Source organism: Paroedura picta, chromosome 14 (assembly GCF_049243985.1).
Source record: "Paroedura picta isolate Pp20150507F chromosome 14, Ppicta_v3.0, whole genome shotgun sequence".
Classification (NCBI taxonomy): Eukaryota; Metazoa; Chordata; class Lepidosauria; order Squamata; family Gekkonidae; genus Paroedura; species Paroedura picta.
The window spans coordinates 35,729,463-35,742,682 of record NC_135382.1 but is presented as its reverse complement, the minus strand read 5'-3'; the positions used below and the strand labels follow the sequence as shown (position 1 = coordinate 35,742,682).

At 44.5% G+C, this 13,220-nt stretch overlaps 1 long non-coding RNA gene across 1 annotated transcript; it reads right to left on the bottom strand.

Moving 5' to 3' along the window:
• Window positions 1–1,460: 1,460 nt before the first annotated feature.
• LOC143823329 (uncharacterized) lies at window positions 1,461–10,247 on the bottom strand. Its single transcript, XR_013226458.1, has 3 exons — window positions 10,157–10,247; window positions 2,813–2,945; window positions 1,461–1,838 (listed from the first exon to the last, which is right to left on the bottom strand). It is a non-coding gene; the product is annotated as an uncharacterized LOC143823329 (long non-coding RNA).
• Window positions 10,248–13,220: the final 2,973 nt, after the last annotated feature.

Genomic DNA, 13,220 nt, shown 5'->3' with positions numbered 1-13,220 from the left:
TGCTTCATTTTGGGGCATGTTGTACAACTATGCACCTCAGCAGTTGATTGGTTCCTCAGTTTGGCCACCCCTGCCGTGCATACTCTGTTTAAGTGTGTGTAGGAGTGGAATCAAAAAGAATCTGAGAGATTCCCCCTGATGAAGATGTACTTGAAATCCATAGGGGGTTGTCCAGTTATTAGAGATTCTAGTCCCCTCTGCAACAACTAGTTTCTTCATCTTTGTTGTGAGAAAAAAAAGGAACACAGACTCACCCAAAGAACCCACCAGGTACCCTTCACACTTTTCTTGTTCTTTCCTGGTACCCTTTCCTATGGAAGAAGAAGAAGAAGAAGAAGAAGAAGAAGAAGAAGAAGAAGAAGAAGAAGAAGAAGAAGAAGAAGAAGAAGAAGAAGAAGGAGGAGGAGGAGGAGGAGGAGGAGGAGGAGGAGGAGGAGGAGGAGGAGGAGTTGGTTCTTATATGCCGCTTTTGCCTACCTGAAGGAGGCTCAAAGCGGCTTACAGTCGCCTTCCCATTCCTCTCCCCACAACAGACACCCTGTGGGGTGGGTGAGGCTGAGAGAGCCCTGATATCACTGCTCGGTCAGAACAGCTTTATCAGTGCCGTGGCGAGCCCAAGGTCACCCAGCTGGCTGCATGTGGGGGAGTGCAGATTCGAACCCGGCATGCCAGATTAGAAGTCCGCACTCCTAACCACTACACCAAACTGGCTCTCCAGTACAGTACACCACTGTCATAGTACACCACTGTCATTCGTTCTCTCAACACACAATCTCCACTGGACGGCAAATATTTTTCTATTATTTTTCTATAATGAGCCAGTCTTTCTAACCTACAAACCTTTTTGGCCCTGGCTCCAACATGGTGGAATGAGTTGTCGTCAAAAGTGCCGGCCCTCATGGAGCTTCTGAGCTCATAAGATGGCATTCTTCCACCAGGTATTTCGTTGAGGCCGGGGATTATGGTCACCACCCAATGTGGCCCCCAGCCAAACTTCCATCAGCCTCTCCCCTGTGCCTGGCCACTAATTGAACATCTTAGCGGCCAGGTTTGCTGAGGTGCTGGAGATAGGGCAGGAATTGATTTTGATGTATTTTAGATTTTTTTAAACGTTGTATGGGTTTTTATTCGCTGCCGTAAGCCGCCCCGAGAGAGGCGGCATATAAATTTAAATATTTAAAAAATTAAATAATTCTTCTGGTTAAAACTCAGCTTCTCACTAGAGAGGTCTTTTTTGGTTTGTTTGTTTTTTTGCTACCTTTAAAGTAATAACATCATTATAACCTTCGTCAGATAACCATACACCATATTTAATGGTGATTTGTCACACTCAAATTATTCATAGGTGCCTTAACTTAAGTCCTGTGATATTTTATGTGCGATTCCAAAGCATTTCTTTCTCTCTTTTTTTTTCAGGCAATGCCATTTGCAAGATTTCATAGATTTACCATGTCGGCTCTCTTTTCTTTATGACTGACACTGCAATAAGCCGATTGCAAAGATATTTATGCTCTTTGTGGCTTAGCCAGATAATTAAAGAATATAAATTAATCAAGTGCAATTAATTAGAAACTTTATGTTCGCAGCAGTCCTTCTTTGCATGTATAATTTATATTTATTGATTTCCCAGCTTTCATTAGCCTATGAGATAACGGCAAAAAAAATGCATTAGAGGGGGAAATGTACAATTAGCGCAAGGGTGAAGCCAGCCATAATGGATAGATCAGCACATGTTTGGGGCAAATATAAAGCTTTGTTATTTGTCATAAATAGTTAGAATTGATGAGTGAGAGTTCACGGCATATCTCTCTGCTGATTGATGATGTTTCTTTTTCCCCCTGCAGGAAAAAAAAAAAGAACGGAAAGAGAATCCTCTTAATGGCAAACCAGTAACTTGGCTGAATTTACATTTTAATCAGAGTATTTATGACAGGCATTGACTGGTAAAGGAGAAAGGACACCTCTGAATAGGATCTAGGGCAAAAGACATCATTTGGAGGGTTCAGGAAAATTTCAGAGAGAATATAATCCCCTCCCCCACACACTTTTGTTCCCCTGTGCCCCAAGTGGCATTGTTTGACATGGTGGAAGAATGGCCAGCATGGCGTAGTGGCTAAAAGCAGTGGCTTCTAATCTGGTAAACCGGGATTGATTGCCCAATCCCCCACATGCAGCCAGCTGGGTGACCTTGGACTACTCACAGCCCTGATAGGACTGTTCTCACTGAGCAGTCCTGTCAGGGCTCTCTCAACCCCACCTCCCTCACAGGGAGTTGGTTGTGGGGAGAAGTGGGGCATCATCTGGGCATGGAATCGAGGTAACTGTGGTGGGCAGGTAGTTGTAAATTTCCTGCATTCTACAGGGGGTTGGACTAGATGACCCTGGAGATCCCTTCCAACTCTATGATTCTAACTTGGGTTATGCAGGTCATGGTACACAAAATCTGGACTCTTACAAAAAACAATATGCATTGCATTTCCTTAGCTACACCCAACCCACCCCCTTTCCCCTTTTTTCATATTCAGGTCTATTATTTCAAACAAAATTGTTTGAATAGACTTTTGTATCAGGCCTTTGAAATGATGATTCTGCCTTCCAAGGCTTCTCTACAAACCAGCCGAAGAATGAAATTTGATAACTGTAAGTATTAGTAGTTACACAAGAGGTTTAAAGGTAAGGTAAGTTTTTAATTCCCACTCAGGCTAATGCACTGACATCATTCGCCAAATCTGGTTATGATTGTCTTGCTGTTAAGGGCCTGTGACCTAAATAAATGTTCTTATGGTACTTAAGAAAGGGCTTTCTTTGTCACCTAGGAGGAATGCTTCCACCAAATCCCCAGCATGTCTCATCTCTTTTCAGGATTTGGCCATCAGGTTTTGACTGGGTGAAACCTTGGTTCAGATTCTCATTTGGGTGATGTACTTGCCCTCTTCTTCCTGCACCTGTATCAGAGGGAAGGCATAAAAATCAAACGGGAGACGTGAACCACCTACGCATGTCAGATGGTTCTGAAATTGTGCATCGCTGTTGTTCGGACTTGAAAGCGCTGCGTTGGTTTTGCTTCTCCCTGATGCAAATCGGGCCCATGGTTCCTTCTCTTCACACCCTTTTCCATTTCTTTTCCATCCCCCCCACCCCTGCAAAATGTACTTATTTCTCCATGTTGCCTGAGAGGCAGCAAATTAGCATCGTATCTATACTGCACGTGTAAATGATGTGCATTAGGTAAAAAAGATGTTTTATTTCTGTGCCGCTCCATCCCTGTTGGCTCGGAGAAATTAACATCTCAAAAACAATACATAGAATCATAGAGTTGGAAGGGACCACCTGGGTCATCTAGTCCAACCCCCTTCACTATGCAGGACACCCACAACCCTCTCGCTCATCCACTGTCACCTGCCACCCCCTTGAATCTTCACAGAATCAGCTTCTCCGTCAGATGTCTATCCAGCCTCTGTTGAAAAATTTCTTCTTCTTCTTAAAACATGCTCAAAATTAATTTCTACCCAGGGCCATCAAGAAAACCCAGGGTTCCATGAAACCCTAGTTAGGAAAGGCTGGAATAGCGGAAAGATAGTTGAGCAAGAAAAAACCAAGATGTCAAAACAAGGACAACGTCAGAACACTGGGCTTATTCTGAAAGCTGACAACATCAAACATAAGTACTACCAGAGAGTTAAATGGATATTACAAACAAAATTAAATGGAGGCAGGAAAATAAAGGGCCTTAACATGTAAGCCTTCCCAGGTCGAAGACACCCACCTGGCGTTACCAATTGAAGACAAGCCGAATTAGAAGGTAGGAATGGTTCATAAAGCCTTCAAGATAATGACAACACATCACTCACGACGCTCTAGAAGTGGTGTTGATTGTCTTGACTTACCGAGAAAATTAGGCAGAAGAGGCCTCCTTTAAATTAAGCAAGCAGCTGAAGAAGAAAAATGAACCCTGAATGATTAAAAGGTAAAGGTAAAGGTATCCCCTGTGCAAGCACCGAGTCATGTCTGACCCTTGGGGTGACGCCCTCTAGCGTTTTCATGGCAGACTCAATACGGGGTGGTTTGCCAGTGCCTTCCCCAGTCATGACCGTTTACCCCCCAGCAGCAAGCTGGGTACTCATTTTACCGACCTCGGAAGGATGGAAGGCTGAGTCAACCTTGAGCCAGCTGCTGGGATCGAACTCCCAACCTCATGAGCAAAGCTTTCAGGCGGCTGCCTTACCACTCTGCGCCACAAGAGGCTCTTATGAATGATTACTCCGCGCAAATTGAGGAGAAGCTTCTAGCAGAAGTAGACTTATTCCAGGGAACAGAAACCAAAGGAGATTACAAAAAGATTGCCATGAACGTTCGCTTTGACAACTGGAAGGAAAAACGCTTGCACCAGCAAGATCTGAATGACACAGAGAATAATCGCAAAAACACCTGGAAGTAGCTCCAAAGTGGACTCTTGAAGAAAGAAACAGAAGGACTCGTCCTAGATGCCCAAGAGCAAGCACTCGAAAAGAAAACGCCAAGATTCAGAAGACCGGTGATGACAGCCAAGGTCAATTTTGCAAGAGAAAGGGTGAAACGGTCGACCACATGCTCAGCGTCTGCAGTCAAATGGCTCAAACTGACCGTCTATACTATTTTAAGACATGGAGTGGTTTAATGATTACTGCAGTGCTTTCCATGGTGGAATTGTGACATATTTAGAGGTGTTTGATGATAGCTATCTGTGTGTTCCAGTGTTATAGGTACGTATCGCATTACAGGTGTATATATCACATTAAAATTGGACAAGAGGAGAGTTGATTCATTTGAACTCTGGTCCTGGAGAAGGCTTCTGTGGATTCCACGGACAGCAAAAGTCGCAAACAAGGAACTACTAGAGTGTGTAAAGCCTGATCTATCCCTGGAAGGCAAAATCACAAAACTCCGACTCACTTACTTTGGCTGTATCCTGCGATCCAACTCAATGGAGAAAGCAATTATACTAGGATTGGTCAGCGGTCAAAGGAAACCAGTCCGACGAAGAATGCGGTGGTTAGATACAATCAAACCACTGGGCAGAGCATTCTATAACTGAAAGAAGTAGTGCAGGATCAAAAATCGTGGCTACATTTGAACCGTAGGATCGCCAAGATTTGGATTCAACTGAATGGCTAACATCCCCATCATGGTGTTATAACTAAACTAGGCTTTAAATTGGTTGACATCCTTCAGCACACAATGAGTTCTAGCAGTCCTTTACCAACTTTGACATCTGACCTGGGTCAAGGGAACTGTCAAATCGGAAAAAAGATTATGACTCAATGCAAATTGGATGGGTGAAAATACAGGATGTAGTGGTGGAGGACCATTAAAAGTGCAGTTCAAGGAAACATTTTTTTAAAAAGAAAATTCATTAAAATAGTCTTGACTGTAGTGGGAGGAATCATGCAGCTATATCAGGCCTCCGAACGCCTTGGCCCTTCTCTGGTTCCTGCAACTGATAGCTTGTTTCCAAGGAGGGCTGAAGTCCTATGCAAAAATTGCCAGGAAAAGCTGAACATCAAAGGGGAAAAAATATAATCAAAGCTGTCTACAGCTGTAGGCATGATCAGAGACTTTGCTTTATGCCAGGATTGCTCGCAACGCCACTTAAAACAGAGCGGGATGAAATATTGCAAATGTCAGCTACTGTACAATATTTAAAATAAATGTTTCCTCGGTTCTCAGTTTACAATGGAAACGGATTTGATTCTGAGGCTCCTCCATACAGGAGGAGAATGCATAATGATGCCGGACTGCTTAACAGAGTATAGTCGGTCTTCTTCAGAGTAGGAGAGAAGGGGGGGGCATGAAAATTGCCTGGGAAAGTATGTAGCGATTCTGTGCCAAAATATATCTCTTTGTGTCCCTTGGAAAGGTTTCTGGTGGCTGGGATAGGTTTTCGAATCAGCATGCATCTGCTTTAAGTAGAATGTAAAGTCTTTCCTTTAGGAAGTCTGCAGCTCTCTACCCTAGAGGTGGTCTGCTGAAGCAGGGGTAGTCAACCTGTGGTCCTCCAGATGTCCATGGACTACAATTCCCATGAGACCCCTGACAGCAATGTAGTCCATGGACATCTGGAGGACCACAGGTTGACTACCCCTGTGCTAAAGGATGGTCCTGGATAAAGAAGACAGCTGTGTATTTCCTTTTTTCCACCAGATTGTGTTACATGGCAACTTTGGAACGTGGCTCCGTGATCATACTCCGTGGGCAGAAGCTCCCAGTTCCGATTCCATGGCCTATCCCGTTGAAAGATCTCTGTCAACAGGAAACGTCTTTTCCGTATATGGCCTCCTTTACGTTATGGCCAACATCTCATCTGGATCCTGGGGAATCTCTTTGACACAGGGGGTTGGTTAGATCAGTGGTGTTCGGTCAAGGAGAACCACACTCAAATCTACTCGCCGTCAAAAGATCCATCTCAGTATTGAGTCCCTTGTGCACCAGCCCACCAAACATCATAGAATCATAGAATCATAGAGTTGGAATGGATTTCCTGGATCATTTAGTCCAACCCCCTGCACTATGCAGGACACTCACAACCTTATCACTCATCCACACTAACCTACCACCCCCATGAACCTTCACAGAATCAGCTTCTCTGTCAGATGGCTCTCCAGCCTCTGTTTAAACATTTCCAAAGATGGAGAGCCCACCACCTCCCGAGGAAGCCTGTTCCACTGAGAAGCCGCTCTAACTGTAAGGAACTTCTTCTGGATGTTTAGATGGAATTTCTTTTGAATTAATATCATCCCATTGGTTCTGGTCCGTCCCTCTGGGGCAAGAGAAAACAACTCTGATCCATCCTCAACATGGCAGCCTTTTAAATACTTGAAGGTGGTTATCAAATCCCCTCTCAGTCATCTCCTCTCCAGGCTAAACAGACCAAACACCATCACTTGGAGGAGGACAGGGAGGGGTTCCTGTTGGCAGCAGAGGATAATAACCACAGTAACGACTTTAAACTACATGTAAAACCATAGTGGCTAAATATCGGGGGGGGGGTGTCACAGATGAATCTACTGTCTAAGTAGATGGTGAGAAAGAGACCAGGCCTGTAGAGCAACAGGGACAGTGGGCATCTAGCAATGTCACGGATCATCCAAACTTCTGAGATAGACTGCAGAACCCCCAGGGTGTTCTCACAAAACCCCAGCCTTCCCAAGACCCCTGGTTGGGAATTTCTGCTCTTGCCATAGAAGCAACTATCACACTGGAGTAAGGAACGTGGCAAAGCCATTTTCTTTCCCAAGAAGAATGATGTGATCATAGGGTTCTCAGTTTTGCAGAATTTATTTTTTCATCCCTTGGCTCCTCTGGCTTCCTGTGACTTAATTTCTCATTCTTAAATTGCACCTGTTCTATGTGGTCATTATCCAATCTCTTCTTAGAAGTGTTCCCTCTCTAGCAAACCCTTTGATGTGTTTTATCAACTGGATTTTTATGGCCTCGGTGCTTATGGCCTTCTCTCTTCTTGGTTTTTTTTTTTTTTAGAGCTAGAAGGCACCAGGCAAAAAAGGGGAGAGATTCTTGTAGGCCTAGATGATAAATGGGTTGCGAGCAAAAGTTTAGTAGATTAAAGATGTGTCTTATCCCCATCCTGTACTCCCGCTCCGGAGCCTTTAATATCAAATCTGCTGAATTTTGAACACAAGGATTAGTTTTGTGTTTCTTTAATTATATGCTGACAAATATCAGAAGAACCCAGAAGGTAGACGATTAGGCTAAAAAAAGAACATGAAGATCAGCTATTCTTTGTCAGATGTTGAGTTGAGATCAGAGTTTCTTGAGTGAGAAGAAGGTAGATATGCTGGTCCTGATCCAGCAAAACTGGTGTAAACACAGCCGTAACCTAAACACCAATGGGACCGCTGGGCTTAGCAGGCCTTTCTCTATTGGAGGTCGTATCCTTCCCTTGGTGGCAATCAGCTGTCAGTCAAAGCAGAAAGGAAATAGTTTTTTGAAGGAACTACCTAGGACTACTGCTATAGCAGGAAGCCATGTGGTAGCAGCCCTAGTTGCCTGCCACCACTCCATAAAGCAGCAGGAAGTAAAAATAAATAAATAAAAAGGAGACTTCAGCTATGCTGCTACATCACTTCCAGGGGAAGCCAGAAAATGACACAGCTAGCTGTAAGTATCACCAATTTTACCATAGTGTTTCTGATGATTCTTGTGCATTGCCATTTCATGTTCCTATGATGGGCTGTTGCTGTCACACTGGGAATGGTTGTGTTGACATGGGACGTGGGAGCCAACGCCATGCCTCTAAAGAGCTGCAGGTTTCCTCCAGCATAATATTTGAAAAATACATCTCAGATTCGATTCACCATTTCCTGTTGTATAAAGCCAAAGACCTCGGTCAAAGCCAAATGAACGCCCAGCGATGTATTCAACTTAGACAACAGTGTATGTGATTTGAACATGGGTTGGTCCGGGCACAATATAAATCATACACCCTGGACTCCAGTAATGATTTAAGCTAACACAAAGAGTCTTATTTCGAAGAAGTAAATCACAGTGGCTTCAGGAGTCTATTTCCCTTCTTGTACATAAGTAAACCGTGGGATCAACTGGGAAGTTGAATCAGTGTGCTATTTATTACTGTGAAACACGATGCCCAATTTTTAAGTGCCTCACTCCCTTATGATTTAAATGGAGCCCTGCGTTTCTATTCAAACAATTTAGAAACCAGTTTTACTGTTAATGGATCCCCACCACCACCCACACACACACTGTAACTTTGAAGGATTTACGCTGCTCCAAACTTTCACAATTTTAATATGCGATTCAACGGGATGGAGTTGGGAACGAAAGGAGGGACAGGGGAGCAGAAAACGTAACTGAGCATCATGCTGTCCACCAGTATTAAATGTTGCTTTGTAGACCCCCCCCCCCTACACACACACAATTTTCTTTTCTCACTATCTGTATCAAGTCTTTTGCAATGGAATGTGGTATCAACTGGTCGGGAGCACACAGGTGCTTGGTTGAGGCTGCTGTGGTTTAATGTTTCTTTAAGAATGCATTTGCCAAAACAGTAATTACATCTTGTGCAATTCAGGACAATTAAATCACCTTGGTATTCAGCAGTGGTATTTGTTAACAAAGCGCCTTCCATCTAATTTGTAGTTTCAATGTGTGGCTCTTGTTCGGCTTTCCCAAGAGCTGTGTTTGAGTATGCCCCCATGTTGATCTTTTTCGCCAAGGGAGGGCTGAGAAACTAGCAAGGGGGCAGAAATATTTCCCTGAAAATCCCAATTAGATGGTGCGAACATTCACCTTCCCTTGACACTAGTGCTTCTCTGATTGCTACTTCGTAGAGATCCCAACCAATCAAAGAGGCCAAAGTCAATGGAATTATGGGGAAATGGTATATATCCAATTAAATTCCCCTTTTTTTAAAAAAAATGCTTTAAAAACTCACCTGGGCAGAGTCTGCACTTACGTTGTTTTTTCCATTGTCAATCCTGTTGAATTCAGATCAATTTGAACTGGGGTCTTCCTCTCCCCCCCACCCATTGAAACAGGAAAGTGTTCTGCATGTGGCTAAGGTAGTTCAGAAGGGGGGGGGGAGCCAAGCCTCCTTCTTTCTTTTCTTGGAGGGGGGGGGGGAGAGAGAGGATTGAAGAAGGCAGAGGAGGGAAAAAAATACAAGACGGAGAGGAGAGGAGAGGAGAGGAGAGGAGAGGAGAGGAGAGGAGAGGAGAGGAGAGGAGAGGAGAGGAGAGGAGAGGAGAGGAGAGGAGAGGAGAGGAGAGGAGAGGAGAGGAGAGGAGAGGAGAGGAGAGGAGAGGATACTGGCTATTACATCCTGTATCTATCTACCCATTAGATAGCCAGACAGACCAATGTACGGATGGACAGATGGATAGATATGGGCTATTACAGCATACATACATGGGTTTTAAATATATTTTCGTAATATGTATTATCCAATGTAATATCCAATGATAGTGAAGAAAATTAAATGTGACAAGGCCAGCAAGCAAAGAAAATATGCAGGGAAGCCATGGGCCTCGACCTAGTTTCCTGAAAAGGCTGGACAGCCTATCATAATGAAAGGCTGGTGGGAAACCTGATGCTCATAAATTTGGATTTTATAGGAGTTTAAGCCTCCCCTCCCCAACCCTACCTTAAAAGCACTCATGTAGGGGATCCCGGCTTCCTGAGAACAGCTTCTCTTCCCCACACAGAGGACAGAGGTGATGACCCTGAGATTACTTTCATTTTTATGGATGCGTCTCCTCCAATTTTACTCTGACAAGTTGGACTTTAATTCCATCAGCTTAGCAAACCATGAAAATGATTTACCTTCTCTGCTGATCTTCCCCCCACCCACCCAAAAAAAAAAGTTAGCAAATGGTGTGGCACCCAAAGTACAGACAGATCGGTAAAGCTGTTCTCATGGAGTCCCGATTTTTGCCAGAGTTTGAATAGGCAGAGAGAGCCAAGCACCAGGCTGCTTGAAGAATAAAATAGCTTTATTTGGAAGGGAAACAGAGCGAGAGGGAGAGAGAGAGCTTCCTGACTGTTCTAGCTGCAGTAATTCTTCTTTTCAACTATTACTCCGGAGGCAAGCAGGGAGGAAGTGTGCTCAAACAAGCAGGAAGTTTCTTGCTGGGTGAGTCAGGACACTGGAGGAAATAATTTGAAATCCATCAGGAAGTTCCTATCCCATCTATGTCAGACCTAGAACTTATCACCCATAGAAGGGCCTTCGCCCAAGCAAGATGCTCATCTCTACCCACTGCTGTGCTGGAGGGGCGCTACCAAAAGAAACCCCTTGCTCAGAGACTCTGTCCTTGTGCCAGCGGATGGATAGAGTCAGATGAACATGTGTTTCTGTTCTGCCCCATTTATGACACTATCAGACGCACCTTTATCCAGCCAATTCTGAACACTTACCTGAGATCTTCCACAAAGGAGAAAATCAAGGTACTGCTTCAAGACGCAGATAAGCAAACAACTCTCTGCACAGCTAAATTTTGCACCGCCGCCATGAAATTGCGTACTCGGTATATGGATCAAAAAAATTATTTATGATCCAACCCTATAAGTACAAAGCCATTTTTTTTTTAAACTGGTAACTTAAAGTATGTTTTAAATACTGACTATGATGTCAGACTTTTAACATTTTTATAGCATTGGCAGTTTTCCTGCTTTTTGGATTGTCTTGGTTTTAACTGCATGTATTTGGGTTTTGGTCTGAATGACCGTGAATAAATATTGATTGATGATATCCCATCTATGCTAATTATACACCTCCTCCAATGCCCCCTTACAGATAATTACAGCTCATGTCCAGAACAGCAGAGAGCTGTTCCCACAGATGGATGAAATGGAGGCCCTGAATGCTAGAACTCAGGGGTGTCCAACGAAGCTGATGGATAGTAAGTTCAGGATGGACAAATGGAAACACTACTTTACACTACTGAGATGATTAAAATGTAGAATTTCCTGCTAGAGGACTGAGTGATGGCCACAGGAATGAATATTGTCCAAGTGGAATGAGATAGCTACAGAGTGGAGAAGTCCATCAATGGTCACTAACCATGGTGACTGAGCATGCAGAGCTACTAATTTTTTGAATTTCAGAGCCAGGAGGCAACGTCAGGGGAAGGCTTCAGCCTCTATGATCTATTGTTGGCCCTCCAGAGGAACTGGTTGACCTTTGTGTGAGACAGGATGCTGGGCTAGATGAACTATTGGTCTGATCTAGCAGGGCTCTTCATCTGTCTCTATGATCTCTACGGTATTGTACCCCCCCCCCCCCACTGAGGTTATTGTGCCTCCACCCCCAAACTCCAAGAGTTTCCCAATCTGGCAACTCTCCACCCCTCAGCCCCCATTGGGGGTCAGGGCAACCTTGCAACCCTAAACATTCATCCAACGCTAATTTATATATAGTCACATAATGTGAGCTTTGAATAAAACTCCACTTGAAAAGTGTTGCTGGATTTGACAAGCGCTCCTATTCTCTCTCCTCTCCTTTTATTACAGGGCACCCTGTATGTTCCCCCATAAAGTCAGGGAAAGCACATGGCCTCTGGCTTGAACCTCTGTAATTAATCCGTCTAAGGACTATTTCCTCCTAAAGTTATTTCTAATTTTACTGCAGCCTGTTCCTGCAGTCCCCCCCCCCCTCACACGCATACAATCACTTGGGCAATCTTTGCATCGAAGAAAACGACACAAAGCTGTGCTTAACAAAGAGGTCACCACTGTTTTATGCTACATGGAAATGAGAAAGTGATAGATTTCAGGTTTGGGTTTGTTTGTTTTTTAACCCTGTGCACAAGGCATATTGCAGCATCTGAAAAAGACGGCGAAAACGTCTCAAGTCCATGTAGCTCTCAACCACAGACCCCCTGAGCCTTCCCCCCCATCCCCTATCAATAGTAGTGAGCCCTGCATAGCTCCCAGCTGCTGGACTTGCCAAAGCTTCTTCTGTCCCATCAGAAAGAGTGGTACCAAGACCTGTGCAAGTCCCCAGCCACTGGGGCCCTTTGCCCTCACCACTGCCAGCCTCTGCCCCAGCTCTGAACGGTAAGTTCATTGTCTGTGCATGCGATTTACCGCCTCTTCCATATTTTTGTTAAGATTGGAGATTTTCCTGCAAACTTAGCGGGTCCCCAAGGGGGCAGCAAAATCTCTTTGCCCTGCGCGTGGCCCCAAACTGCAGATTTAGCTATCCGCAAATCATGGCCACAAGTGGCTAATAGCACGTATATGTGTGTATTTGTGTGTGTGTGATATAGTGAACCATTGATCACCCCTCGTTGGTACCATCTCCACCTCCCAATTCTGAAAAGGGGTCATTTCCACCGGAGCAGGACTAGAAAGCCGTGCTTGTCAGAGGACGTTATCTACAGACAGGGATACACTCCCACTCCTACAGGCAGCGGCTCCGCTACTTCCACCTGCAGGGAAAGATGAAGTATTGGACTGCGGTTACACTCGTGGATAGGCTTCAAGCAGGTGAGTCATGACATCACCACATTCCTCACGAGGATCCCTTTTGATGTGCCGCCCCCCCCCCCCATCCAATGACGGATAGAATGTGTTGAGTTTATGAAAGAAGCAATTAAGTGGGCGGAGCCCTTGGGTGAGCATGATGTTTAAAAGTAAGCTCGTTTACCGCGGCAGTGGTACTATAATTATTCAGAAAGACCCCCCTCCTCCGAGGCCTGAATGCA